Source organism: Lasioglossum baleicum, unplaced genomic scaffold (genome assembly GCF_051020765.1).
Source record: "Lasioglossum baleicum unplaced genomic scaffold, iyLasBale1 scaffold0144, whole genome shotgun sequence".
Lineage (NCBI taxonomy): Eukaryota > Metazoa > Arthropoda > Insecta > Hymenoptera > Halictidae > Lasioglossum > Lasioglossum baleicum.
In genome coordinates this window covers 158,750-172,438 of record NW_027469204.1, presented here as the reverse complement: position 1 = coordinate 172,438, position 13,689 = coordinate 158,750, and the positions used below count along the sequence as shown (strand labels likewise).

The 13,689-nt window shown below is 44.7% G+C and overlaps 1 pseudogene; it reads left to right on the top strand.

Annotated features, from left to right (window-relative positions):
* Window positions 1-794: 794 nt before the first annotated feature.
* Window positions 795-12,899, top strand: LOC143220050 (cytochrome c oxidase subunit 1 pseudogene; annotated as a pseudogene).
* Window positions 12,900-13,689: the final 790 nt, after the last annotated feature.

Genomic DNA, 13,689 nt, shown 5'->3' with positions numbered 1-13,689 from the left:
TCACGTAGATGGTCGTAACGGTCTCGAACGGTTTCACCATCGATCTTCAAATTCATACGTGAATATAAGACGACATGACTACAGTGTATACTAATGTGTTTCACGAATCTCCAAGCTATACTCTCGATACGACGGGTCAGCATCACAGTCGGTATGGCATTCGGTAAAACGTTTGACTTTATCGCAATTGTTATGTTCTGACACGGTTATGACGCTCTATTTTAGTATTCATTCCTCGAATTAGGGTATTTTTTACCAATACTGTACAGCCCATTTACTCTCGGTATATCTGGTTTGACTTTTGGAGTCACAGAATGTATGAAGCTATTGACTTAGCCGTTCGATTCTCAAAGAAGGTAGTAACTTTCTCGAACTGCTTGACCCTCGATTTTGTTATTCTTACATGAAAACTACTTGTGCGCCTGATAAAATGTATGTTAATTTCTACCACTGAACACCATGTGATACTCTCGATACTGGGCGCTGGGCTTTCGGAGGTTATGGCCTTCCGTAAAACGTCTGACTTTACACCAACTGGAAACATTATCAAACGGATTGGTGCTCTACATTAATTTTCAACCCGCGGTTAAAGGTTTTCTTTAAAAATAATGTACAGCGCATCGAATCCAGGAATGCCTGATCTGTCCCTCGGAATCACACGAAAAGTGCGCCTATTGTCTCAGCAGTTGGGCGCTCAAAGGATGTGGGATCGTACTCCAAAGGATCGACACCTGACTTCGCCATTCGTACATGAAAAACAGTTGTCCGTCTGCCAAAATGCCTGAGCACTGAGCATGATAATCGCTGCTACAGGTTCGGTTCTTGGAAGGTAACGTATTCGATAAATAGTATGCCTTTATACCAATTTGTTATTTCCTCCAACAGCTTGACTCTCTATTTTGAATTTAAACCGCGAATTATGGTACCTATTGCCAGTACTGTAGAGTGCATTTAATCCCGCAATACCTGGATTGGCTCTCGCACTCATAGGACAGACCAAACAATTGACTAAGCCGTTCGTCTCTGAAAAAATGTGGCATCGTTCTCGAACAATTTGGCATTCGATGTTCTAATTCGTGCATCAAATTAAGGTGCCCGACACTAAAGTGTACACTAATTTATACCTCTGAACTCTATGCTATATATTCGATGCAGCGGGATAAGTTCTTGGAAGGTAAGGTCTCCCATAAATGTTTGACTCTATACCAATAAGTGACGATCTTCGACAGTTTGACTCTGTACTTCAATTTTTATAATGTGAAATTGGGTATCTATTGCAAATACTGTTAAGTGTACGTACTCCAGGAACACCTCTCTTGACTCTCAGAATCACTGCGTAGGGAATCTATTGACATAGCTGTACGCCCCTCAAAAATGGTGGATACGACCTCCAACGGTTTGACACTCAATCTTGCTATTTATACATGAAAATAAGGTGTCAGCCTGCTGAATGACTTCTAATTTGCTTCCATGAACACTAGGCAGGACACATCGTGCAACGGATTGTGTCCTCGGAAGGAGACGTATTTATTAAAAGGAATGTGTTTATAACAATTGGTAATGTTCTCCAACGATTTGACTCCCAACGTTAATACTCATGCCGTAAATTAACGCGTCTATTTTCGGAATCATTCAGAGGATTTACACCACGAATAGCACATTTGGCTCTGGGAATCTCAGAATAGGTGAAGCTAGTAACTTAGCCGTTCGTACCTCATATATCTTGGTAACGGTCTCGAACGGTCTGACACCCGATCTTCTGATTCATACATGAAGTTAATGAGCTCGTCACTAATGTTTATGCCAATTTGTCCTATGAACACGATGTTATACTCTCAATGAATCGGGCGATGTTCGCGGATGGCCAGGACATCAGTAAAACGTTTGACTTTATAGCAATTTGTAACGTTCATAAGTGGTGTGACTCTCTATTTCAATATTCAAACCGTGATATAACGAGTCCATCGCCAATACCCTTCAGCGGATGTACTCCTGATACTCCTAGTGTGAATCACGGAACCACAGGATAGGTGAATCTATTGTGATATATGTGCTATTTCACAAAGACGGAGGTAACGTTCTGGAGGGGATTGACAATCGATCTTCTAATTTATATTTAAAAATACGGTGTACTTCTGCTATATTGTCTACTTACTTGTTTCCGTGAGAACTAAGCATGACACTCGCCACAGCGGGTTGGGGTCTTGGACGGTGGGGTATCCGGTAAAAATTTTGACTTTATACCATTTGGTAATGTTCTCCAACGGTCTGACTCACTACATTGATATTCAAACCGGGACTGAAGGAGTCTATTGTAAATACAGTGCAGCGGATTTACTCAAGGAATTCGTTGTTTGACTGTCGGACACGCTGGATAGGCGAATGTATTTACGTAGCGGTTCTTCTCACACAGACGGTGGCAGCGTTCTGCAGTGGACTGACCGTCGACCTTCTAATACATACATGACGTTAAGGTTCCAGTCTGCGAAATGGAGACTAATTTCTTCTGAGAACACTATGAGACTCTCTCGATATAGCCGGTTAGCTTTGCGGTGGGTAAGGTCTTCGGAAAAGTTTCAACTTTATACGAATTTGTAACGTTCCCAAACTATCTGTCTCTCTACGTTAATATTCCAACCTCGTATTAAGGTGCCAATGGCCAATGCATTTCAGAGGATTCACACCCGGAATACCTGGTTTGCCTGTTGGAATCGCACGATAGGTGAAGGTATTAATGTAGCGGTTCTTCTCTCACAGAAGATGGCAACGTTCTCGACAGGTTTGACCATCTACTATCTAATTCATACACAACGATAAGGTGTTCGTCTCCGAAATGGATACTAATTGCTTTCCAAGGAAAAGAAGATGTACTCACGGTACAGCTGGTTAGATTTTCGGCGGGTAAGGTCTTCGGTAAAAGGTTTCACTTTATACCAATTTGTAAGGTTCTCAAACGGTTTAACGCTCTAATTAAATATTCAAACCGCGAACTAAGGTGACTATTTCCAATACTGCTCAGCGTATTTGCTCCGGGAGTATTTCGTTTTACGGTCGGAATCGCAGGTAGGTGAAGGTATTGACGTTGCAGTTCCACTCTCACAGAAGGTAGCAACGTTCTCGACCGCATAGACCATCGATATTCTAATACATACATGAAGATAAGTTGCCCTTCACTGGAATGAAGACTAATTCCTTTCTCTGAACACGATGTTATATTCTCGATGATCCCGGTGAGATTCGAGGAAGTTAACGCCATCGGTAAAAGTTTGACTTTATGCGAATTTGTAACGATCTAAAACCGTTTGGCACTCTACTTTAATATTCAAACCGTGAATTACGCTGCCTATTGCCAAAACTGTTCAGCGGATTTGCACCCGGAATACTTCGTTTGACTTTCGGAATCGCAGGATTCGTGAATATATTGACATGGCCGTTCGGCACTCTGGGAAGGTGGTAACTTTCTCGATATGTTTAACACTCAATCTAAGAATTCATACATGAAATTAATGTGCCCGTGTCTAAAGTGTATACTAATATGCTCCTCTAAACACGAAGACATAATCTCGATGCAGCGGGTTAGCTTCTCCGAAAGTAAGACCATCGGTAAAAAGTTTGACCATATAGAAATAGGGAACGTTCAACAACGGTTTGATTCTGCTAATTAATATTTATACCATGAAGTTGAGTGTTTAATGCCAATACTGTTCAGCGGGTTCAGACGCGGACTATCTGGTTCGACTAGTATTATGGTGAGATTATTTTATTGCATATATAGTATGAAAATTTGTTGTATTGAAATTTTCTACTGCTGACAAATTTTATTGCGTAAAATTTGTTCCATTGATATTTTCGACTAGTATTGTGGTGAGTTAATTTTCATGTATATATAATATGAAAATTTGTTGTATACATATTTTCTACTGCTGACAAATTATTTTCTGTAATGTTTGCTTTATTGATATTTTCGACTAGTATTGTGGTGAGCTAATTTTTTTGCATATTTAATATGAAAATTTGTTCCATTGAAATTTTCGGCTGTTGACAAATTTTATTAAATTGAAAATATAAATAAGCTGATTACTAAGCATATAGATTCATAATCTATCGATATATTGTATAATAATATTTTATATGAAATATATATTTAATAATTTATTTTACACTATTCTAGTAGTATAAATAATTAATTTTATACTATTTTAGTCGGGCAGTATAAATTAATTTATTTTAAATAATTAAATTTATATTATATTAGTCCAGTATTATAAATTAATTTTATGTAAATAATTAATTTCATACTATTTTATAGGAGTAGTATGAATTAATTTATTATAAATAATTAATTTTATACTATTTTAGTAGTATAAATAATTAACTTTATGTTATTTTAATTCAGTAGAATTTAATTATAATTAAATTATTATATTAGTTTATTATATAAGTAAATTTCAAAATGTGATTTATTCAATATTTATCGGTTTATTAATTATTTTGTAATAATTTATTTAAAATCTATGAATATTAAACAAATATTTACTTAATGAAGTTTATTAATTATTTAATTTACTTAAGTATATACAACCTATAAATATTAAAAATTGTATAATATTAATACGTTTATTAATTATTTGATTTATTTAAAAATTGAAAATGTATAAGTATTATAATTTATTTAAATATTTCGTAGGTTTATTAATTTAATAAGGATATAAAACCTATAAATATTAAATGAACATAGTTCATTAATATTTATAGGTTTGTTAGTAATTTAATATATTTACGGATACAAAACCTATAAAACTTTAAGAACTATTTACTTTAATATTTCATAGGATTATTAATTTAATTTATTTAAGGATATATAACTTAAAAATATTAAATGAATATTGCTTTTAATATTTATAGGTTTATTAATTATATTGAAATAATTTATTTAAAATTGCAAATTTGTAAATATTGATAGTTATAATTTCATTTAACATTTTAAAGGTTTATTAATTATTTATAATAATTTATTACATACATACATACATATATATATATATATATATATATATATATATATATATATATATATATAATAATATTCATGGTAAAAGGAATATTTTGATAAGATATTTATGAAAATTTATTTACTATTATTAGTTTCAAAAATTTTAAAATAATTTTTGGAAATTATCGTATAATTTAATTGTGGAAAATTATAGTATACTATAATTTTAAATAAATTATATAAATTAATTTTAAGATATAAATATATATATTTTGTATATTTAATATATATTTCATATTTATTATTTTTATTGTTATGAAATATTATTTTAAAGTGATTTATTTTTGAGATTGTACCATCTAATAGAATTAGCATAATTAATTTAAATTCTAGTAATAAATTATAGAGTTTATTGATTTTTTATATATCAATCATTTCTAGAATTTTTTTTATAATTGTACCTCTTTTAATTGGAGGATTTCGTAATTGAATAATTTCTTTAATATTCAGATCACCTGATATATCATTTCCTCGAATAAATAATATTAGATTTTGATTACTACCTCCTTCATTATTATTATGATTTGCTCGAAGAATTATAAATTTTTTATCTAGATCTGGTTGAATTGTATGTCCACCTTTATCTAATTATATTTTTCATTCATCTCCTTCTGTAGATTTTACAATTTTTTATTTACATATATCTGGTATTTCATCACTTTTAGGAGCTTCAGATTTAATGGCTACAATTATATTAATAAAAAATTTTAGATTAGATATAGATAAGATACCTTTGTTTCCTTGATCTATTTTTATTACAATAATTTTATTATTATTATCTTTACCTGTAGTAGCAGGAGCTATTACAGTATTATTATTTGATCGTAATTTTAATACATTTTTCTTTGATCTTATAGGAGGAGGAGATCCTTTTTTTTTTTTTTTTTTTTTTTTTTTGTCGCAGGTGGAATCTTCGAAAGATGTCCCGGCCACCTGAGGGGCAGGCCGGGGGTCTGTGGGATTCTTACCCACTAAACCCCATACGGTGGTCCATCCTCTTCGCACAAGGAGGGCCCGAGATAACGGGCAACGCTCTCGCGAACCTAAGACACCGGTGTCTCCTCGCGACTGCCCTAGCTCTCGCTGGGCTCCTCTTCAGGCTCCCCAGCCCAGGCCACTTCTTTCTTCGGCGGTGCCGCGAGACCACTCGCGCGGCACCGACACCTCCCTGGACCGCGATCCCTCGACGGTCGGTCCCTCCGCCGACCGCCCGTGGTCCCCTCCGATCGATGGGCAGGCGTAGAGGCGGGGACTCGCTTCGTCGTCGGAGGTTCTTCACCGGACAATTATCCGGGATTTCCTCCTCGCGTCGGATTAACACCGGCTTGCGGAGCGACGAGCCTGCGTCGCGCTCTGTCCTCTTCCGGTTCGGCCGCGGATCTGGGTCCCCTTTTCGCGACTCCGCTCCGCCTCCTCCTTCCGCTGCATGACCTGCTCGCAGAAGAAGGCCACCGCTCGCCATACTCGATCGCTTGCAGCCATGCCGGGTACAATAGCATGGAGCGAGAGGTCCCAACCTACGAGCCGTTGGAGCTCCCTACTCTCCGGCGTCCAAGCCGGACACTCTTCCAGGGCGTGCTGCGCGGAGTCAGCCCCCGCTTCGCAGTGCCAACACCCTGGCGTCACCTCCTTCCCGATCTTGTGCAGGTACTCCCCGAAGCATCCGTGCCCGGAGAGTACCTTTGTGAGGCGGAAAGTCCGCCTGCTGCCGCTCCTCATCCAGTCGTCCAGGACCGGGGCGATGGGTCCGACGGCCCGGTGGCGTGCGCTGCCCGGCCTACGCAGCCGGCCCTGCCACCTCTTCGTGACGGACCGCCGGATCTTCCTTTTCTTCTCCTCGAGTTCATCATGTTCCTCCGGTCCTGGACCGGGGTTCCCTCCGCGGTAGCGGCGCAGGAGCCCATAGGTCCGCGCTGCTGCTGCCGCCAGCAGGTCCATCGGTGGGAGGCCCCCCAGAACGGCGGCCACTTCGTGCGACAGTCGGCGCACCCTCTCGTCCGGTCCTCCTACGTTGGGCAGCAGCCGACACAGCGCTACGCCCGTCCTCTGCAGGCGGAGGGCGAGCTCCTCGAAATGGTACTCGAAGGTCCATCGGCCGTCCAGGACGTGGCCGAGGTACTTCATTTTTTCTCCGATCTGGACGGCCTTTCTTCGCACGCTGACTATTCCTCTTGCGGGTGGTATTACCCGCTCCTTCCTCCCGCCGTGGAACCAAATGACCTGGGCCTTCTCCGGGGAGACGCGGAGTCCCAGACGCTCTATGACCCCAACTACTACGGCCACCCCTTCTTCGGCGAGCAGGGCTGTCTCCTCGTAGCCCTTCCCACTCGCCGCGACCAGGGTATCGTCCGCGTAACACGTGACGCTTACCCCGGCCGGGAGTGCGGCGTGTAGTACTTCGTTGAACGCTAAGTCCCACAGGATCGGGCCCAGCACCGACCCCTGTGGGACCCCGCAGTACACCTCTCGGCTGACAGTGCCGTCCCTTGCGGGATATTCTAAATACCTGCCGGACAGGTAGTCACGAATCACCGCTGACAGGTAATCCGGCACTCGGTGCCGAACCAGTGCAGATCTGAGAGCGGTCAAGGGCAAGGCGTTGAATGCATTGGCGATGTCGAGTCCGACCGCCAGCATCACCCCACCCCGTCGAACAACCCGTTCGGAGAGGGACTTGACGCGCAAGAGAGCTTCAATGGTCGACCGTCCCTGCCTAAAACCGAATCGACCCCGACCAGATCCCGACCTACCGTTGAGAGGTGGGTAGTCAGTCTACGAGCCAACACCCTCTCCAACAGTTTTCTGCCCTCGACCAGCAAGAAGATCGGCCTGTACGCCGACGGAGATTGCTGGGACTTGCCAGGCTTCGGCAGCAATACCACCTTGGCCCTCTTCCACCTCTACGGGAATCTTCACTCTTCAGGCACTCGTTGAAGAGGGCCATAATGCGACCTCTGAGGACATTCACCGCGAGTACCCAGACGCGTCCCGGGACCACGTCGGGTCCCGGCGCCTTGGATCTCGCGCCCATTCTTCCAATCGCCCTGCCCAGTTCCTCGGTTGTTACCCCGAGATCGTCGGTCCATCCGACGTCGCCGGCCTCGGGGCTTCCTCCGACTGACACTCCGCCCCGGGAGACCCGGGGAAGAGGGCGTCGAAGACCCTTTCGGCGAAGGCGGCTCCATGCTCTCGGTGAGCGGCGGAGCCCATCCCCTCATCCTACCCAGCACGACGCGGTACGGACGACCCCAAGGGTCCCGATCCAGCGTCTGCAAGATCTCGTTCCACTTGGCGGCCCGTGCTCTTTTGGGACTTGTCGGCTCTTCGGTAGTCCGCCCGCAAGACAACCTCTTCCTCCAAAGTGGCTCCAACCCTGCGTCTGGCCCGGGTGTATCGGCGGCGGGCCCGGTTCGCTCTCTCACGGAGTACCGTCAGCCTTTCGTTCCACCAATACACTGACCTCTGCGGCATCTTCGATGCCCTTAGCATGGAAACGTCGCAGGCCTCGGTCACGGCCCTTTGCAGTTCCGCAACCTGTGCCTCCACGTCTCCCGCCGGGCTAGAGGGCCAGTCCGCCACGTGGACCGCAGCCAGCAGTGCATTTTCGTCCATGCGCTGCAGCTGCCACCGACGGGCAGAGTCGATCGCTCCTCTTCTTACTCTTCTTTTCCTGGCGGATCCTCTTGCCGTTCCCCTTGCGTCTTCTTTGACGTCCTCTTCGTCGTCGCCGCGGGAGCACCGGAGCGGGCCCAGGACGCGGTACCGCATGAGGATGGGGATATGGCCGCTCAGGAGCTCCAGCGCCGCGTCCATCCTCCATGTGGAGAGCCTCTTCAGCGTGGCCGGCGTAGCGAAGGTGATGTCCACCACGGAATCACCCATTGGCCTCACGCACGTGCTGGCTCGTCCCCGGTTCAGAATCCTCAAGTCCAGCCCGGAAGCCCAGTCGAGCATCGTTTCGCCCCTCGCGTTCGTCCGCCGGCATCCCCACGCTTCCGCGTGGGCGTTGAAATCGCAGAGGACGATTAGACACCCGGACGACCACCGCTCTTCTCACCTCATCCAGGTAGTCCTCGAATTGCGCGAGTGTGCATTTGGGCGAGACGTAGCATCCCACCACCACAGCGTCGCCCCACCGAATCCCCACGTGGCCATTTCCGCGGTGTGGCAGGTCCGCGGAGGGGTTTCTCGACGTACCCCTCCACACCACTGTGACCAGGCCGCGCAGGTCGCCGTACCAGTTGGGATTGTCCAGCACGCGGTAGGGCTCCGCCACCACCGCCAGGGCCACGTCCCGTTCCGCGAGCGCCTGTGCCATCAGGTTTTGCTCACTCCCCTCCTCCGGGGCCATCTCCATGGCGATGGGTGCGGTGATGGTTCCCGTCTCCGTTTTCTCCTTCCATTCCAGTTCTGCTGTTGTTGTTGTCGTTCTCTTCGACCCTTCTTCAGCGGGGGGGGGGGTCCATCATCCTTTTCTTGGCCGCGGCTCCTCTTCTCGTCGTTGGAGGGGCACACGCCTTTCCCCCCAGCCTGTGGCTGGACGGTCTGCCAAGGTCCCTGCAGACCGCGCAGGCCGCCTGCTTGTGGCCCATCTGGCCGCACCTGAAGCAGACTTCGATGCGGCCCGTCTCAGTCGGGCATTTGGCCCTCCCGTGCCCGAACTCCAGACACATGAAGCATTGGAGCCTCCTCTGCTCCAGCACTTGAACTCGGGCGGACGCCCTCCCCACCTTAATTTTGCCGGCCTCGGCAATTTTCCTAGCGGAGGCGAGCGGACACTTCTTCTGGTGGATACCCCCAGACCGTAGAGCCTCACCTCCGCCGTCTTGGACGGCTGATAGATCCTCACAGCCTTGTCCATGAGTGCAGGCCTGAGGGCCGCAACAAGGCTTGCGGCCTTCGTCTCCCTCTCAGGACCGGAGATCTCCAGGAGGAGGCCCCCGGTCATTGCTCGCTTCATCCTTAGCGAGTCTATGCCGAAGTCCTCGAGCCGGACCCTGGTCTTCGCCGCAGTCATGACCTCGGCATACCCACTCTCCGAGGGTTTCTGGAGTATAATGGCTACGGCAGCCCTCGATGGCGCCCTGGCCAGCTTCGGCTTGCGGCCCGAGCCGGGCGGCGCAGGGTGGGGGGCTGCTGCCGCGTGGCCTCGTCGCTCTCTCCTCCCCACCACCTTGGCCCATTGTGGAGTCGCCACGCCGGTGGTGAGCAGTGGTGGGGCTGGCTGTATCCCCACTCTCTCCCGAGCCGCCGCCGCAGCATAGCTCTTGGCGGCCGGCGCAGCTGTCGCAGCCGTCGCTCGCGCCAGCCTGGCTGCCGCCGATTCTCCTGTCTCCTTGAGCCTTCTGCCCGGGAGCGCCGGCATCAGCGTCCGCGCATTCGCCCCTTCGTACGGCGCGCGCTCCGTCTTCTTCCTCTTCTTAAGCGTCTTTGGGGCCCCTGTCGCCGCAGGTCCCTGTTCCAACGGGATGGCGATCGAGTTGCTGCCGCGAAACTCGAACGACGTCGCCGCGGCCGTCGGCACCGCGGGTCGCCAGTACGATCCCCCAGGCAGCTCGAGTGTTAGCCTCGGCGAGCTGCCTACGAACCTCCGCCAGTTCGTCGCGAAGGGAGGCGTTCTCGGAGGCCGTCTGCGCGCACTCCGCCCGGGCGGCCTTTACGACGGCCGCAACGCCCGCTTCGATGAGGGCCGGAGAGGGGCAACCCCGTAGCTGTCAGTGCGACGCATGACTGCGCACCCCGATATCATAGCACGGGCAGCCGCCCGAAGAATGCGGACGTTGCTGCCTATCAATTTGGACGACGTGGTCGCCACCCTCTCGACCCTGTCGGCCTCCTCCAACATACGCCGCTCGATTTCAGCCGTTGTAAGTGCTTAGAAGCTTGCCGCGTATTTCCCCATTTGCGTGTTTCTCGCCTTTTCGGCGGCACTCGTGTTTTTTGTACGCGAACTCACGTTCGCCTCCTCCTCGGAGTCCTCTTCCGTGGTGTAATACACCCGACTCCTCTTCTTTGCCCGATTGCTGCATGCCCCGGCCGTCCCCAGGGCCAACAGCGCCGAGCGGTCGGAGTCAGACTCTGATGACGACGCCGCGTCCCCCATCGTCGCGCGTAGGGACAGGGCAGCCGTTCCAGCTACCGCGTCCTCCATCCTCGCATCGCCTTTCGTCCGCAACGCCGTCTTCCCTTCGTCGGCCGTCGGATGGAGCCCGCCGTCCGCACATCTAGGTCGTAGCCGCCCGAGTGACGGCCCGGTTACCCCCACCGTGCGGGCTCCACCACCCGCGACAGCACTCGTCCGGCTCTCGGACGATGCGCTCGCCGCGACGGAAGTTCCCCGACTCATCCCCACCCCTTTGGAGACCCCAGCGCTCGGCGCTGGTGGCCCGGCACGCACTCGCCGCTCGCTATAGCTAGCTGGCTTCATCGCCTCGCCAGCCACTGAAATCTACGCACACGCAGGCTGGCCGGCCAATCCGGTCACCCTAGACCCGGCTCCCTGTTCGCACCGTTTAACTGGCGCTCGAGAGTCCGCCGCCGTGTATAATGGATTTCTTCTTCCTGACGTCACGCTGCACAATGGCCGCCCTTCTGCGACGCGCCACGTGCACTTATATTACACCAGTTACACTCAGCACCCGGAGCACTCGCGCTGTCTCCTGTACACACACTCGCGACTCATCCTTGTCCCAGCACAAGTCCAGGGCGGATTTCGGCCCCGTCCCTGCGATCAGACCTCCTTACGGGAACGCGGAGAAAATCAGTCCTTCACCCGAGCACCTTGACGACAGGCACCTGGCACCGGTTACTGCGCTCCTGCCCGAACACGGGCACCTCCAATAGTCGGACTGAACACATATAACAATATGCCGACACTGGCCGTATCGACAAGGAGCGACAGCTCGCTTACCGCACGTCCGTTCGCCTCGACGGTCAGAACGGAACCGGAGGAGGAAATCCTGTATTATATCAACATTTATTTTGATTTTATGGTCATCCAGAAGTTTATATTTTAATTTTACCTGGTTATGAATTAATTTCGCAAATTATTATAAATGAAAGTGGACAGAAAGAAGTATTTGTTAATATAGGAATAATTTATGCAATATTAGGGATTGGATTTTTAGGTTTTACTGTTTGAGCTCATCATATATTTACTATTGGATTGGATGTCGATACTCGTGCTTATTTTACTTCAGCAACTATACTTATTGCTGTTCCTACTGGAATTAAAGTTATTGGATGATTAGCAACATATTATGGTTCAAAACTTGAAATAAGTAATTCTATTGTATGATCTTTAGGTTTTATTTTATTATTTGTAATTGGAGGATTAACAGGAAATATATTATCTAATTCATCTATTGATATTATTTTACATGATACATATTATGTTGTAGCTCATTTTCATTATGTTTTATCAATAGGAGCTGTCTTTCCTATTATTTTCAGATTTATTCAATGGTATACTTTATCTAGTGGTTTAATAATAAATAAAAAATGATTAGTATATCAATTTTTAATAATATTTATTGGAGTAAATTTATCATTCTTTCCTCAACATTTTTTAGGTATAATAGGAATATCTGGAAGTTATTCTGATTATGCTGATTCTCAATATTGCTGAAATCTATTATCTTCAATTGGATCTATTATTCCATTAAATAGAATAATTTTTTTATTATTTTTAATTTTTGAAAGTTTAATTTATAAACGTTTAGTATTATTTAAATTTTTTCAATCATCTTTAGAATGATTAATAAATTATCCTCCATTAAATCATTCATTCAATGAGTGTAGAATTTTAATAATTAAACAATTTTTATATGGCAGAAGAGTGCAATGAATTTAAAATTCAATTGTATAAAATTTAATTTTATTATTAAAAACAGCAACATGAAATATATATTTTTTTTCAAAATTCAAATTCCTTTTACTATGATAATTTAATTTATTTACATAATTTTATTATAATATTATATTAGTAATTATTGTTCTTACTTCATATTTAATTGCTGATATTTTAAATAATAAATGTATTAATTTATATTTATTAAAATATAATTTAATTGATGTAATTTGAACAATTATTCCAATAACAATTTCATTATAAGATCAATAATAAGAACATAAATAATGATCTAGTTAAAAACATTAAATAAAAAATAAGTAATTTAAAGATATAAAAAAGATATATAAATATCATTATTATATAATTCATTAATGAACATAATTTATATTCTTTATTTAACTGGGTAAGAAATGAAAGAAAAAATTCATAAACTTGAAACTAATAAATTAACAGAATAAAACCTTAAGCTTAAATTTATAATAATGAACCTTAAATCTAATCAATTTAATTTTATCATTACAAAAAAAGTTACTGAAAACAATAAATTAATTTAATTAATTAATAATTTAAATTAATTTTAAACAAAAAAAAATATTAATAATAAAATTAGTAATTCATTCATTTAAAAATTATAATTAATTAATCTAATTAACTTAATTCTTTGATGACCATATATATAATTTAATCTTACTATTAAAGATAATCCTGAAATTGCCTCTCTTACTGAATAAATAAAATATATTAAATATATTCATCTATTATTATTACAAATTAAATATATTAA